Source organism: Mustela nivalis (assembly GCF_964662115.1).
Source record: "Mustela nivalis genome assembly, chromosome: 8".
Taxonomy (NCBI): domain Eukaryota; kingdom Metazoa; phylum Chordata; class Mammalia; order Carnivora; family Mustelidae; genus Mustela; species Mustela nivalis.
This window is the reverse complement of record NC_139027.1, coordinates 142,445,945-142,462,542: the sequence shown is the minus strand read 5'-3', so window position 1 is coordinate 142,462,542 and position 16,598 is coordinate 142,445,945. Positions and strand designations below refer to the sequence as shown.

The window sequence follows — 16,598 nt, the reverse complement described above, 5'->3', positions numbered from 1 at the left end:
CTCCTGACTCGCCTGCCCTCCCCTCCCTGCCAGACGCACGGCCACCCATCTCCTGGCCGGTCGCCCCGAACATCGCCAGGGCAGCTGGGCACGGCTCCCAGTGGCTGGACTTGGGCAGGGCCTGCCCCCTGGGCTGTGCCTGGTTGGGGACCTGGACAGGGGTCCCCGGGTAGTGGAGGCTGAGGAGGGCTCACGCCTGCCTTCCTGCAGGCCTTGCGCCGTCTGACCTGACCACTCCCCGCCCGTGACTCATGCGCAGAGGTGGACCGGAGAACAGAAGTCGTCTGCCGCAGAGAGCTCACCCGGCCCACGTGCAAGTGTGGACCCAGCTGTGGCCGGCAGTTAGAGCCACAAACGGCTTCAAGTGTGAAATGGAAACCGCCTCGCAGAGGGGACGTTGAGAAATGAGCCCTCTGCCATTTTTAGAAACCAGACAGTAAAAATCCGCAGGAGTGGCCTGTTGGGAACGGAAGCTCCACTCACTGGCGGGGGGGCCGTCTGAGGGGCCGCCCCTGAGCTGAGCTTTGGGGCTTGAGGGTCCTGTCGGCGGTCAGAGCGGCCTTGTCCAGCTCTGCCCTTGTGACCCAGCGAGGAAGCAGAGCACAGGGACGGGGCACATTAGCTGTGAGGCTGACGGATGGAGGGCTTCGTGGAGGAGGCGACCCCCAGACCCAGCTGAGCAAGAGGGGAACATGGACATCTGGAGGGAGGTGAGGGCACAAATTCAAGGAGCCCTCCCTTCCGTTGGATTACAGCTGGGAGAACACGGGGCGCAGTGACCCACCCACTTTCCCAGACTCAAAACTGCTCACCCCTTCCTCCAGGAAGTCCTCCCTGCTGTTCCAGCTCACACTGCTCATAAGTCGATGTTGCTCTTCCTTGTCCTCATAGGGAGCCCTGGGAGGGATGCAAAGAGCCCGACGGGCCCTGTTTGGGCTCGTAGGTGCTGGGGACTTTTGGCGATCCCAGGGCTGTGCTGCACAGTGAGCAACACGGGGCTGGGGGCTGGGTGGTCCTGCACTGGCCACAGAGCCAGGGGCCCAGGACACAAAACATGGCTGATGGCTTTGTTCAGGAGCCAGAACCAGGTGGTCTGGGACAACATCTCTCCTTGGACCCCGAGGAAGGATCCAGGACTCTTTCTTTTCTCTCTTTTTTTAAAAAGATTTTATTTATTTCTTTGGCAGAGACAGATCGCAAGTAGGCAGAGAGGCAGGCAGAGAGAGAGGAGGAAGTAGGCTCCCCGTGGTGCAGAGATCCCCATGCGGGGCTCGATCCCAGGACCCTGAGATAATGACCTGAGCCGAAGGCAGAGGCTTAACCCACCGAGCCACCCAGGCACCCCTCCAGGCCTCTTTCAAATTAGCTTGAAGCAGCGTCCTGGGCACCCATGTGGGCCTGCCCTCGGGCGGTGCCTCTCAGCTCTGCAGTGGCCCTCAGGGAGCCCCTGCAGACTGAGGCCTGGCCCTGGGCTGTGGATGCCCAGGTCTGGGGCCATCTGCTGTGAAAGCTTTCAGGGTCCACTACTTCCAGCCCGAGCCTCCCTGTCCAGCCTCCCCGGATCCGCGTCCTTGTGCAAATTCACATCCAGCTGCACACGTGGGCAGCCTGCAGCCGTCTCCCCCGCCAGCCCCGGGCTCAGAGTGGCTGCCCAGCAGCCACGCGCAGAGACACGCCTCAGAGCCCTCCTGCTAAGCGCCGGGGGCTGCTCGGAGTGCGACATCAGCTGCAGACCTGCCTGCTGGGAACTCGGTCTCGGGGAAGCTGTGGCTCCGGGCGGGGACGACCTTCTTTCTCTCTGGTGACAGACAAAGCTGTTGGTGCCTCACTGTGCTCCAGCACGTGGACCCCCGGTCCTGGAAACCCCAGGCCGGGGCTGGCTCAGGGACCGTAGTGGTGGCCGAGGCAGAGGTGCCTGCCTCAGTGACAAGTCCAAGGGGACTGTGCAGGGTCCTCGCTGGGGGAACGGTGTGACCAGACCTCGTTTCTCAGCCAGACCAGACAGGCGCTCTGAGACTCAAGGAGCGCCTCTGGGATCCGTGAGCACAGGTGAGGCCGAGACCCTCCTCCCTGCCGCGTACTCCCACAGGCGCCAGAGCCCACCGTCCGGCCCATCAGCACCGCCGTCCCCTGCCTGGACTCAGGGACCGGAGGGAGGGACCAGGCCCAGCCCCTGGTCTGCCGGCGAGCTCTGAGGCGCTCACGGGGTCTCGACACGCCTGCAGCCTCGCAGGTGGGACATAGGAAGGGGCAAGCTGGTCTCCTGGCTGCGCTTGAGGTGGCCCCGTATTGGCACAGAGAATGGTCCCACCTGACCCCCAGATCAGTAATCAATAATGAAGGACAGTAATGAAGAAAGCCTTTGGCGCCTGTAAAGCCCTTGGCTGGGCTCTAGCGGCCACGCTGCGTGGGCCAGCCGGCTTCTCTGTGGGCTGGCCGGCAGGGGCAGGCGACAGCAGCGCCCCCTCACGGGCGGGACATGGGATGCAGAGTGAGGGGTGGCCCGGGCCTGCTGCCCTCAGCGTCCCCCCGCCCAGGCTGGGCACCTCTGGGATTTCCTTCAGAGAGAGCCTGTCCTTCTGGGCTCCCTCACCCATGGTGGCTGTTTCTCCAGGGCAGGAGGAACGAAAACACGTTTAGTTTATTGCCGGTGGAAGTGAAAACCCCCGTGTGGGACCCACGCAGCCGGCCCCGTGGAGCCGCGCTGGAGGGCTGCTCCTGTCCGGTCAAGCCCTGGGTCTGGGACAGGCGAGGAGACCCCTTGGCTCTCCCGGGAACCCCTGGGGCCTGGGCAGTGTATGGGGCAGGGGCTTGGGGCTTGAGGCAGAGCCACTGGGAGCCCTCCCGTGCCTGGGGCAGGAGCTCTGGCAGGCGGCAGGGGTCCCCATGCGTCGGGCTGAAGCGAGCCAGGGATCCTGACCCCATCCTGGCATCCCTGCTCGTTGTCCCGTTTCCAGCTTGCCTCGGGCCAGAGCAAGCTCCGGACCGGGTCCCAGCACCCATGTCTGCCCCCCCGGCCCCCCGGCCTGCCCAGCACAGCAAAGCCACCTCGGGTCTCCGTCTCAGAGCGAAGTCAAGACCGGCTTTGCACGCATGTCCCTTTGGCCTTCCGAGTGGCTGCACGGAGGAGCCTTCATGGGGCCCCTGACCCACACTCAGTGACTTGTGTTACGGGCTTGGAGCAGAAGGGTCGGACCCGGAACCAGGCAGGTTTCACGGGCACCTCGTCGGAGGGTCGTGAGGTCCACTCGCGTCCCCTTCCCATTCCTCCTCTCGCGCTTATGGGCTCCTGCTCTGCACTGGGACTGGGGGTAGCAGTCCTGAGCTCAGCAGACAGAGTGCGTGTCTGCCCCAGAAGAGAGCCCTGCCCAGGCAGGCAGTCCTGGTCCCGCCCTCTGCTCTGTCCTGAACGGTGGTCTGGTGGGGCTTTTGGTGGACCCCAGAATCTGTGAGTGTAACCTTATTTGGAGAAAGGGTGTTTACAGATGCAATTAAGGACATGGAGATGAGCTCATGCTGAATTAGGGTGGCCCTAAGTCCAATGACATGTGTCCCTATAATGAAGAGAGGAGACACAGACGCAGAGGAGACACCCTTTGAAGACAGGCAGAGACTGGAACGCAGCCGGGGGCCACCAGAAACTGGAAGGGGCAGGAAGGACCCTCCTCTAGAACCACGAGGGTGTGCAGCCCTGCCCCCCACCCCGCCCCCTGGCTTCAGGCCTCTGGCCTCCAGAGCTTCGAGCAGCAGTTAGGTCTGCTGTCCCCTGTCACCGTGGCCCCAGGGCACTTGCCCTCGGCTCGCGAGACCCTCACAACAGGCGGAAGCTGGAAAGGTGCTGGGGGTTAGAGCCTTTTCCCAGCATGAGTATCTGTCCCTGGTGGTTTCAACTGGACGCTTTCTGAACACCTTCCAGCTGATCTCCAGATCTGACATACACGTAGGTATTTTAATGCATTAGACGGGCGTCTTTTAAACAAGCCGTCAGGAGAATGAATTGCAGGAAGTCGAGTGGGTGTTAACCTCGTCTGGTGCCCCGCGTTCATCCGCGAATGGGGGGCCTCCCAGGAGCCGCGCTGCTCCAGAAAAGCTCCCTGGGCCTGGGGCGCACGTCGCGACCCCAGATCACCGCTCACGTGTCTCGGCAGCCCGCTGTGGCCGGCTGGTGCGCTTCCCCAATCTTCTGGGCCTCTGAGGGTGGAAAGAATGTGCCCCAGGACCCGTGCCCCTCCCAGCCCCCAGCCTGGCAAGTGCCCTGCTCCTCCTCCAACTTCACCCAGCACCAAGGAGAGCAGGGGGCCCACAGGTGGGCTCCGGTCCCCTGGAGGACGGATTGCCTCGGTCGCACGGGCCTTGGGCTGGGGCAAACGCTAGAGCACAGGCATGTTGGCAGCCTGTGGGGAACAGAGGGGCCTCTGGGCCAGCCACTTTGCTTCCTGCCTCACGAGCACATCCTGTAAACGCAGCACAGGACGGGCCCAGACCCAGCCACTCGACACCTGGCTCAAAGGTGCTCCTGTCTGTGTCAGCTTGTGCCCCCCACACCCCCGCCCTGGACCCTGGTGCTGGCGCTCAGCGGGGGCCGCCTGCTGTCGCGGGAAGATGCGCAGAGCACCTGGAGGCCACCAGACGCGACGGTGCCCCGGAAGTCCCAGCATCCGTCTGTGGCTGGACCCTGCCTCCGTCGGGCCCTCCCCCCAGTGGGGAAGATCAAGTGGTGAGGTTATGGGGCTCCCTGCACCAAGGACATCCCAAAAGGGGGTCTCTGAGCTGCGTGGGCAAGACTGTCCCTGGGCAAACCGCCTGCCCCCACTCAGCGCTCCTTTCCAGTCAGGGTTTCCGGCAGCAGCTGGTGCGCCCAGCCCCGGAGATCCGGGGAGCGAGGTCGGCACAGATGTGATCGCCTCTCCCTCAGCCCCAGCGGTGCACCGCGGCCCTCGGCAGCTCCCGAGTGCGCACATCCTGTCGGGCAGAGGGCCTGAAGCAGACGGACTTACAGCTGGACGCACCTTGGGCTTTGGCTCTGCGCCAGCAAGTGCTGGATGTCCCGAGGCACGGAGCCCCCGGGTGACGCGACCCGCATGCACTCGCACTCCTGCCTGACCCTCGGCAGCTGGAGGTTTTGCGGTCCTGCCGGATAATGGGGAAATGATGCTCCATGAGCAGTTACAACCTCGCCATTCCTGAGTAGGGATAAGTCCTAAACGGCTGAGGCCTCTCGAACTTCCGGAAGTTGAAATGTGTGGGGTTCTTTTTCTTTTTTAATAGAGGAAGCGTTTTTGAGTTATCGGGGCACAAAACTCACTGAAGAGTGCTCTTAACCTTTAAATCCGTCAAGGGAGAGTTACTGAACTTTACAATAAATTCGCCTTTTAATAGACAACGAACTAAAAACGTTTGAGTCCAAATAATGTCACCCTGTCTCGTAAGCTTCAGTGTGACATTCACGCAAGCCCAGAGGCGCCCTCCACCCTCTCGTCTCTAGGAGGACTCTGCTTCTTTGCTGGGCATTCTGCTGCACCTTTGTTTGAATAGTTCCTTTGAAGCCAAATCTTCTATCATAAACTGTCTCAGATGTTTTTGGAAACAGGCAGTGTTTAAAATCCAGGGCTGACTCCCACTTGGGTTACTGGACTAACTCTCTTGTCATAAACAACGTGAAATTGTACCCAATGCTCCAGCCAGTTGTTTTCAAACACAGGATGAGCCACCATGCAAGACCGTGGTGGCCGAGAGCAGGGAAAGTCACAACATGAGCCCGCCACCCCCATCTCCCTCCTCGGGGACATCTTCCGGATTGTAACACGAGGAGCTGCGGTCTGGACGCGGCATGGCTACTCTGGCTGAGGAGGCAGAACTGAGAAGCTGGGGCCACAGAGCAGTTTGAATCTAATCTGCAGAGAAGGCACTTGAGAGGGGGCCCTCAGCATGGGGGGTCCTCAGAAACCCGTGAGGGGCTCTCCTTGGCCTCCATGTTGGTGCGCTGTGTACACAGACTGAAACCCCGATTGGTTATGGCCCGTGGCTGGTGTTCTGACAGCGCTGGAGGGCAGGGGTCTCATTCACACACCTAGTGTCCCACTGACATGCCAGGAGGCCACATCCGAGGAATGGGCTCTGGGCCCTAGAGGGAGGCCTCCTCTAGATGCTCCCACCTAAACCTTGAAGCAAACCCCTGCAGGGGACACTGAGACTAGAGTTGAGTCCTCCCAAGTTAGAAGGGCTTGGACTTTCTGGAAAGCTGTGCGGGTGAGGTGTCAACCAGGGTGTTGGGTCTGCAGCTGAACGGCCTACAAAAGTAAGTCGACACTCTTCAAAGGAACATAACAGAACACAGAGTCTCTTCAACGCACTATCTATAGCACTTAGTATAAATTTAAAAATACCAGATATGCAAAGTAACAGGGAAATGTGACCTACTGATAAGGAAAAGCAAAAAGCAATTGCTTAGAACAGCCCTCAAGGTAGCAACAGGAAGTGGGAAATATCAGGCGTGAGCAGGTCCAAGGCGAATTCTTGTTGGACTGTGATGAATTAAGGGTGTGCACTCACAGCCCCCGAGCAGCCATCAGAAGAACAAACACAGACAGGTATTCCTAAAACAGTTAGTCGAGGAAATAAAATGAAGTATTCTGGCTTCCCCTTCAGAAGACTAAGAAAAGAGTCTCTGGAAACTGGGGAGCGTGGGAGGAAATCTCAGCAAGGAGTGAGCTGGAAAGGGGACCCCCCCCCAATTCCATGCATGAAGTGACATGAATCCTGGGCTTATCCTTCACCTGCCAATGTGTGGAACATACCTAGAGAACCGGGGTAAAGGAAGGACCTGAAAACTGCATGTGATATAAACCACCTCCCAGAACCAGGACAAAACCTGGAGCCATGTGCCCTGAGGAAGAGCAGGACAGCACTACAGACGGTTTGCAAACGGCACTGGCGGTGGAGCCACCACCAGACAGGGAGGCAGATCAGGCTGCTCCACCTGGGCTCCCTGCCCAAAGAAGCCACTAAAAACACAGACATTCTCTGGAGCGTTCTAGATGACCTAAAACAACACAGCAATATCCAAAGTGTTCAGAACGTAACTGTAGATGACTTATTATGGGAAGAACCAGGAAAATGGGACCAACTCTCACGGAAAAGACCATACAGACTGCTCTCGGGGAGACTCAGATGGTGGCACTCTAGGAGAGGACTTTGGAACAGATGCAGGCACTGTGCTCTTCAAGATAAAGGCAAATCTCTTGAAATGAATAGAAACATGCAAGCTCTCCGAAGATGAAAAGAAACGACATCAAAAGAACCAACGGAAGTTTTAGAACAAGATGATATAAGAGAGCAATATACCGGACAGAGCAAGCAGTGTCCTGACGCACACATCATCCCCAGCACAGACCGCAACTCTGAGCCGACAGACAGGCCTGAACTCCTTCAGGGAACTGAATTCACACCGGTGTGTTCTCTAAGCATAAGGAATTACAAATCAATGACAAATGCTGTCAATGTTTGGAAATTAAGCAACATGATTCTCAACAGTCCAAAGACCAGCAAGAGTCCCAAGAGAAATGACAAAATATCTTGACCTGAATCAGAATACGTTGCGAAAATCTTGAAACGTTACTAAAGCAGCACTTAGGAGGGAATTTATAGCGTTCGATGTTTAACCTACAAAAGAACAAAGGCCCCGAGTCAATACTCCAAGCTTCCACCTTAAGAAATTCAGGGAGCTGAGGACAAATTAAATCCAAGCCCAGCATGAGAAGGAAATGAAGACCGAAAGCAGAAAGGCCACAGAAAAAATTCAGGAAACTGAAAGTTGGTTATTCGAAAAAGAATAATAATACTGGTAAACCCCCAGCGTGCGGACCGGGGGAAAGAGGGTGCATGGGTCACTGGTACCAGGAATGAGAGAACAGGTGGTCACAGGACCCGTGGGCAGCCTAGGGGACAGGAATGCCACCAGCTCCATGCCCCCAAAGGGGACGACTTAGATAACACGGACCAGTTCCTTGAAAGACACAAGTTGCCAGAACGTGCTCCAGCGGACGCACAACACTGGACCCCCTCTGTGCCCATGAAAGGAACAGAGTTCACAGCTGGGAACCTTCCGACAAAACTCCTGGCCCAGACAGAGTCACTGAGGAACGACATCAACCCTTTAAGGAAGACAGACGATCGCTTCCAGGAAACAGAAGAGGAGCCAGTACTTCCTAAGCCATTTTACGAGGCCAGCATGACCCTGACACCGAAACCAAAGACGCACAAGAAAATAAAACTACAGACCCATACCTCTCATGAGCATAGACACAAAAATTCCAACAAATATTAAATCAAATGCGGCAACATATACAAAGGATGATGCGTGGCCAGGTGCGGCCTGAGCTAGAAATGTGAGGCTGGGCCAGCAGTGGACACTAGTAACGTTTTCCACTGAGACAAGGTCCCCAGAGTCGTCAGGTCCACAGAGACAGAGGCAGAGTGGTGGTCTCCGGGCTGGGGGGGGGGTGGCGGGGGATGGGCTCTTTCATGGGGATGGGGAGGTGAAGGCCTGCTGGACACAGGTGGTGGGACGGTCACACAGCAGTGTGAACATGTCTAGTGCCACTGCTCTGTACACTTAAAAACGGCTGGAATGCTAATTGCACATTTGTGGCATTTTGCCACAACAAACATTAACCGATGTAATTCACTGTGTTAACTACGGAAGGAGAACCACATGGCCACACCAACAGACGCAGGAAAAGCACGGAACAAAATTCTACATCCATTCGTGACTTCTTAATCCGATACATGGGCTCCATTAAAGACTTCAATAAACGAAAAACCTCATCTTTGATCGGAAAGTATGAAGACTTTCTCTCTAATCTCGGAACAAGGCCAGGAAGTTTTCTCTTCCACTCTGATGACATGTCATGCTGCAAGTCACAGCCGGAGCGGTGCGGCGGTAAGAGGAAATTAATGGTGGACCGAGTAGAAAGGAAGAAATAAAACTGTATTCACAGACAACACAACTGCCTGCACAGAAGATCCCAGGGAACCTACAAAATAATTTGTGGAGTTCGTTAGCGTGCTCAGCACGGTTGCAAGACATAGCATCAGCGCGCGAAACCCGATCACACTCCCAAATGCCGGCCACGAAGGCCTGGAAACAGAAAAACAATCCCCCAAACATGAGCGTGCGGGGATCTGTGCGCTGGGGGCCAGCACCGAGGACGGCAAAGGGGACCCAACCCGACGGAGTCACACAGCGTCCTCGGGGACTGGAGGTCCCAGGGTGAAGACGGCGAGTCTCCCCACCACGACAGACGCGCTGACCCAATCCAAACCCAAACCCCAGTGCTATTTTGTAGATATTTAAAAGCTGATTCTGAGATTTACGTAGACAGCGAAGGGCTGAAATTAGCCAAGCCGATTCGGAACGAGCTTCCTGAAGGGTGCCGGCGGCAGTGTGAGAGCAGGGCCGGTGCAGACGCGCACACCCGGGGGGTCCGGGCAGGGCACCGTGCGGGAGGACAGGCAGCCTTTGACTCAGGTGCCAAAAAGCTTCAGTGCAGGAAAGACTGTCTTTTCATGAGCAGCGCTGGCCCCGTGGACACGTACATACGGAGAAAGCGCCCGCATCTCACACTCTAGGGAAATGAGCTCCAGACAGGTCAGAGCCCTAAATGCGAGACGTGAGCCCGTAAAGGCGGCGGAAGGAGGCAGGAGGAAGGTCCCCAGGATTCCCTAGACACAGCCCGGAAGGCGGCGTGGGCGCCACGGTCCGAGGGGCTGCACTCTGCCAGAATCAGTGGTCCTCGGGGACGTGCAAAAGCCCAGAGGGGCAGAGACCATCCGCAAATCACGTGTCTGGACGACGGACCCACAGGCAGAAGATATTTTAAAACCTCTCCGCATTCAACCGTAAGAAAGCAAGTCGGGTTGACAACTGGGCAAACTCCAGGGCTGACTTGGGCAGAGGAGGGGCGCCCCGGGTCGCCCGCCGCCAGGGAGAGTCAAGGCAAGCCACGACAGGCCCCACCTCACGCCCCCGCGACAGCTGAGCAAAAACGAGCGGAAAACCGAAAACCGACTGGCGGGTGCCCGCGAGGAGGCGGGGCCCCACGTCCTTCCACGAGGCTGCAGACGCGGCACGGCTCTGCCACTTTGGAAAAGCCTCGCAGCTTCCCAGGAGGCTGAACGCACTTCCTGGGGGACCCGGCCGTCGGGCTCCCACGCGTTCTCCGGGGAGAAAGGAGGAGGCGCCCTGGCGCAAACCCCTGCCGCCGGGTCGGCATCCGCTTCACTCGCCCCCGCTCAGGCCGCAGAGGCTCCGTTCCCACGATGTCCTGGAAGAGGCGCCCGGCGGGGACACGAGACCCCAGTTTCCAGGAGCGGGACGGGGGCTGACCCCTGAGCAGCAGCATGAGAGCAAGTGTGGGGGCGACAAGACTGACCTCGACCCTCCAGGGGTGGGTGGGGGTCACGCGGCTCTATGTGTGCACCTGAACTCGGACGTCGACAGCAGGGAAGCGGGGCACTGGGGGGCTCCGTTGGTTGGGCGGCTGCCTTTGGCTCAGGTCACGACCCCGGGATTTGAGGATCGAGTCCGCGTCGGGCTCCCAGCTCCTCGGGGAGTCTGCTTCTCCCCGTGACCCTCCCAGCTCCTCGGGGAGTCTGCTTCTCCCCGTGACCCTCCCAGCTCCTCGGGGGTCTGCTTCTCCCCGTGACCCTCCCAGCTCCTCGGGGGGTCTGCTTCTCCCCGTGACCCTCCCCTCTCGTGCTCCCTCTCACCATCCTTCTCTCAGAAAAGAAAAATTAAAAAAGAAGAGAAGTGATTTTTTACCAGGTGCCAATTTTGAAATAAAGGGTTTCCTGCAGGACCCTGCCCATGGATGATAAGGAACAGCTCCTGGCCCCGGGGGGGGTGGTCCCCACACCAGCGGGCCGGGTCTCCCCCACGCATGGCTACCTCACCGCTGTGTGCGGGTTACAGAGCCCTCGCTGGGCGTCCGGAGCCATCCCAGTCACCTTGAGGGTCTGACGTCCTCCAGCCTCAAGGTCAACAACCCGGCAGTCGGCCGGCAGTGGGGCAGGTGGGTACGGGGCACCAGTTCTCCCCCCCCCCACCCCGGCCCTGGCTTGGCTCCAGGGGTGAAAGGACGTACCAGGTCATGTGACTGGCCCAGGGTCCGGCCGCTGTTCTGCCGACGGCCGTCCCAAGGTGCCCGCTCCCTGGCGGCCCGGCTGCTCCCCACTCCCCTTCCCTGCCCCCACACCAGCCCAGAAGGTCCACAGAGCAGCAGGTGCTGACGTGTGACGCCCTCCAAGGGGGCAGAGCGAGGCTGCAGGTCAGTGGCCCCACCATGGGGCACCAGGTCTGGCTCGTGTGCCCTGCCCTCTCCGGCCTCGGCTTCCAGGTGGGACCTGAAGAACCCGGTGTTTCCACCGGCACGGCACCTCTGGCTTGTTTGCTGGGTTGGCCTGAATGTTGGGGTGCAGCTGGGGAACAGCAGGGGTGCAGGGCGCTGGGCAAAGCCCACGGCTGGGAGCCCAGCAACATTGGACAATGGCTGTGGGACTCGGGCCTTCCCAGGGGCTGAGTGGAGGGGGCATAGTGCTGCTGGAGGCTTGGAGCTCCCCACGAACGTTCCCAGGACCCCTCTGGTCCTTGGGGCCACTGAGTCCCCAGGATGACAGAGAGGGCAGGCCCCAGAGGCCCGCCAGAGAGGGGACCTGGCCACCCCCCAGAGCCTTTATGGGATGAGGCCTCGGTGCGCTTCATGCTCGTTTCCAACAGACTCAAAGAGACGTAATAGTTCACGTTGCCTAAGGAGCCCTCAGTCCACAGCTTGTTGTAAACGCCCGGCCATGTCACCACCACCGCAGTCGAGGTGCAGAACACTTACGGCCCAACGTCGACCCCACCCCTGGCCCCTCAGCCATGAATCTGTCTGTCGCTTTGGCATTTCCAGAATGTCCTGCAGTGGGAAGCGTGTCTCGGCGGCCTTCAGAGGCTGCTGTCCCCGCTTGGCATAGAGGGTCCGTCGTGGACACTCTGGCTGTCAGTGAAGCCCGCAGACGGGCTGGAGAGCCCGCGGGCAGGGCCAGGACTCTAGGCACAGAGAGTAGAGTGCGTGCAGGGGCTGGGGCGGGCAGGGTCTGGCGGGGTCAGTGCTCCCCGTCTCACACGACGGCCGCGTTCTGGGGACAGGTGTCAGGGATGGCTGCGCCGGAAGTCGGTTGAAACGGTAAATTTCATGCTATGTATCTTTCACCACAACAGAAAACAAGAAAGAAAGGTTTTGGATCCTGTTTTCTGCTCCAACACGAACCCCAAGGAGACCAGATGGGGTGCCTGGCTGCTCTTTCTCCGGTGGAGACAGACGGAGGCTCCCCGACACCTCGAGCGCGCCCGCCTGTCCCCGTCCAGGAGACTCCCTGGGAGCGAGGACGGCCCCCAGGTGCCCGCTGGGCCCACCTGCCCTGCGGACGGCGCCCTGGGGAGGGTGTCGTCCTGGAACAAGCACGCTCTCTTACAGAGGGGCAGCCCAGCTCTCCAAATGGGAACCCACGCCCCACAGCGACGCAGCCTCATCGTCTCGCCGTGGACGGTGCCTGGGTTTGGCGACCGCCCCTGCCGCGGACCTCACGGCGGTCTCCCCTTCTGGGCCAGCATCTCTTTGGAACGCAGGCGTGGTGCTCTGTGCTCTGGGTCTAATGCCCGTGGTCGGGCTCCACTCTCAGAGCTGGGTATGCCGAGCGTCCAGAAACTCCGTCCAGCCAGGAGACTCAGGCACAGGAAGGAGGCTCTGTGCTGGGGGCAGGGCCGCGCTGTCCTCGGGCCGCGGAGCAGGGGTACACGGCGGCGCCAGGGGGGAGCCTTTCAGTGGGGAGGGGGTGCCCTACCCTCAACGATGTCTGTTTTGTGGGGACCCTGGGGCTTGCCGAACTTACTGACGAGTGCCTGAGTCACTGAGGTCGGGCCGCTACCTGCGGTTCACGGGCAGGGGAAGGAGCGGAGAACCAAGGGGCCACAGGATGGAAATCCTGAGAGAATGACTCGTGGTCCGACTCTAGTGGAACCAATTTTCTTCCGCTCAGTGGGGATGGAGGCTGCTGCCTCTGTGTCCGTGGAGTCGAATGAGACTCTAAGGGCCGAGCGTCACAGAGGCCACGGACCCCGGGCAGGTGGGTGTGGGGCACCAGCTCCTCCCCCTCCCCCAGGCCCTGGCTCAGCTCCAGAGGCAAGAGGACGGCCCCCTGCCCAGGGTCAGCCTGGGCAGCTTCTTCAGCCCCAGCTTAGGCCCAACCCCCACCAGGAGCACTTCCATCTGAGAAGGAGAACAGAAGCAGGGAGCCCCAGGAGCCCGAAATCCTAACCAGAAAGTGCTGGCACAGAGCGACACCAGCCGCTGCTGGCGCAGGCCACCCAGGCTTTCACCTGTCACGGTGGTGCGAGGCCGCGCCACCCCTGCCCTCGGCTCCCCCACCCCTGCCCTCGCCTGGGCACCGCTGGTGTGCGGAGGGGCCATTCTGCCCTGGGGAGGCTCCAAGGTGCCTCTGTCTCTGTTCCCAGAGCTCAGGTGCTCCCGGGTGGAAATGCATGACCACCGGTTTGAGCATCACAAAGACTAAATTTACTGAGAAAAGAGCAGATTCAGGTCTCTGCAGAGATGAAGCCCTACCATCCCCACGGACGTTTGCCAGGGACTGGGCCCCACATGAGGACTAGCGTGGGGCTCTGGGATTCTGCCCAGCCATGTCCCTCAGCACCGAGGGCTGGCAGTGACCCCGACTCTGGGGGTCAGTGCTCAGGGCACCGTTAGGGAAGTCTAGGCTCTGACCTTCCCTCTCCTGCCCACCACGTGCATCCGTCCCCCACATCCCATGCCCCGAGTGGCACAGAGGCCTCCGCACTTCCGACGGAAAAGACGGGACCTCCCAGACCCCCTTCTGTTAACTGAGCGGCAGAGACCGCCTACAACACGGACGGGTGCTGCTCGGGCACCTGGGCACTCACAAGCTGTGTGAACGTGTTTCCCTGTGTGTGCACATGGGGGTCTCCTCTGTCTGTGCACATGTGTTGCATCTCTGTGTGTCTCTGTGTGTCCACACCGTCACGTGCATGTCTATGTACGTGTTCCTGCGTGTGCATCTGTGTGTTTGTATACGCGTGGACACAGCCCCCATGCTTTCCAACACTGGACTGGAGGCGGTCAGCACCTCCCCTACTCTTCTTCATTAAGTGGGAAAATGAGAACACACGAGGGGACAGCAGACGTCTAGGAGCTGCGGCTGGGACCAGGCCAGAGCCGGCGACCAGGAAGATGGCAACCGCCCTGGGGCAGGCAGAGTCTCGGGTCAGGGCCGGGGGCCACCGGCATCACCAAGCCGGGCAAGCATCTGGCCGAGTCAGATCTGAACCGACGCTCAAACCCTCCGGGGGTCTCTGCCGCCACTGGTCTCTGGTCACACCGCAGGTTCGCTGGGGGGTGGACATGACCCCTTCCCCCAACCCACCCCAAAGCCAGCCACAGAGAGCCCGGGGCGGCGGGATCCCCATGGTGCCTGAGGTCAGAGCAGGGGACCGGGCAGGGCCGCAGGGGGATCAAACGTGACCCCCATGGGCTGACTCATACGGGCAGGACCCTTGTGGGGACTGTGTGCGCCCCAGGGAGACGGCGCTCGAGTGCGCGATGGGGTGCTGTTCCTCAGGGGGGCTTTCTAGTGAGAAGACCCCTCGGGGGCAGGAAGGCTGTGACCCACAGTCTGTCGGAAAGTCAGAATCCACTCCCTCCAGGGGTCAGAGGAGAGCCCGGACGAGGGAAGGGGACAGCCCCGTGGGCTCCTCCTCCCAGCTACCCCATCAACTTGGGGCTCCGGGTCTGGGGCCTCGGCTGGCCTGGGCCTTGCCCCGCCCACTGACAGCTCCGCTCGGCCCAGCTCCCGGCGACACACCCAGAGATCACGCAGCTGCTTTCAGCGGGGACTGTTCAGAGTCGCTCGGAAATCCGATCCCAGGTCCCCTCATTTCTGAACAGGACTCCCGCAGGCCAGTGCCCAGGAGGGGCCCTTGTGGACAGGGCAGGGGCTGGCGGCCGACCCCCCCTGCACTTCCAGCGCGGTCGGTGAGAGGGGACACACTCGGACACAAGCACGAAGCCCCCGCCCCCCGCCCCGGTCAAGCATCGCTGCTTGAAACCAGCGACATTCGCCCCGACCTGCCCAGGGGCCCCAAAGCCCAGATGGGGGACGCGAAGCTGGAGCCCCTCTCCTGAGCTGGAGCAGGGTGTGCAGAAGGGAGTGAGGACGGTGGTGAGGCCCTGGCCGCACTCCTGGGAGCCGCTCATGGCCGGCCGCCCGGAGGGAAGGCAGCTGGAGCCTGGGGCCTTCAGGGGAGACGGACCGTCCAGTCTCTGAGGGCGTCGGGCCGCAGCGAGTGTTTCGTGAAGGCAGTGTCTGTGGGCACGGAAGGGGGGCCTGCTGCAGACATCCGCCAGGACGCGCCTTGGGTGCTGCCGGTGTCCCTGCCTCGAGCCCAGGGACTCGGGGGACAGCCCTGTGGGGGGCGAAGTGGTGTCACCCAGACGTCTGATCCCATGAGGCTGGTGTGGAGGAGGCCGGAGTGGGGAGAGGCTGCTTCGGGGGGCTGTGCTCACGCCACCGTGGCTTGTTTGGGATTCAAACCTGCCTGCTCCTGGCCAAGCCCTTGGGAGCCCAGGGCAGGGACAGGGGTCAGAGTGGAAGCGGCTGCCGCGTGGGCGGGGAGTGCCGGCGACCTGAGCTGCTGAGCCCAGCCTGCCCCACGACACCTTCCAAGGCAGGAGGTGTGGCCGCTGGGCCCCCAAGCACGCGCAGCTCAGGGGAGGCCCCTGCGCAGCTGGTCAGAGACAGTGTGGCCCTCTGAGGCCTCGGGAAGACAGTTTCCTACCGCGCGTCGCACGCGGCCCCGTGTGGCTTTGCCTCCAGCGCAGGGACAGTGTCACAGACAGGCAGCCGGGCTCTACGAACCTCCCTACGACGCGCAGCTAGGGGTGGGTTCCTCGGCACGCAGGGGACCCTGTGGCCATAAGCTGCAGCCTGGGGAGTGACGCGTAGATGACAGCTCCTGCCCGCGTGGCCGGCCCCCACCCCAGCCCACCGTCCTGCTTCCAGCAGGAGCCCTGGTCAGAAGCAGGAAAGGATGGCCAGATGGGCACGGGGCACCCTGGTCCCCTCCTTGGCTCTGCGCCCCCAGACCCTTCCCCTCCGTCCCACGCTGCACCTCCACAGCCGCCTGGTCCTAGGGCCACGACACCGCCCAGTGGGGCATCTCTGCCTGGACGCCCGCCCACACAGGGCCCTTGCTCAGGTGACACCTTCTCTCCATCCTGTGGTGCCCGACCCTGCCAGGATGCCGCGTCCTAGCCGGTCCCCAGGGAGGGCTCCCACCTGGGCTCCCGCGGCACCCTGCTCAGACCCTCGGAGGGCTGTCGGGCACTTGGCTCCCATGTTGTCCACCTCACAATGGTCCCCCACCTGCCACCACGCACAAATACCTCAGGATCTTCCCAGCAGAAGCAACTTTATCATTACCAAAATTGTGCTTCTGAGCATTTCCCCGAGCCAGGAACCAGCGA

The 16,598-nt window shown here is 60.8% G+C and overlaps 1 protein-coding gene and 1 long non-coding RNA gene across 3 annotated transcripts in view; one reads left to right on the top strand and one right to left on the bottom strand.

The window, feature by feature from the left end:
• NTSR1 (neurotensin receptor 1) overlaps positions 1–16,598 on the bottom strand; it is a 46,364-nt gene that overhangs the window by 27,821 nt on the left and 1,945 nt on the right. The window lies entirely within an intron of this gene.
• LOC309872370 lies at positions 355–5,394 on the top strand. Its single transcript, XR_014315820.1, has 2 exons — positions 355–710; positions 1,188–5,394. It is a non-coding gene; the product is annotated as an uncharacterized lncRNA (long non-coding RNA).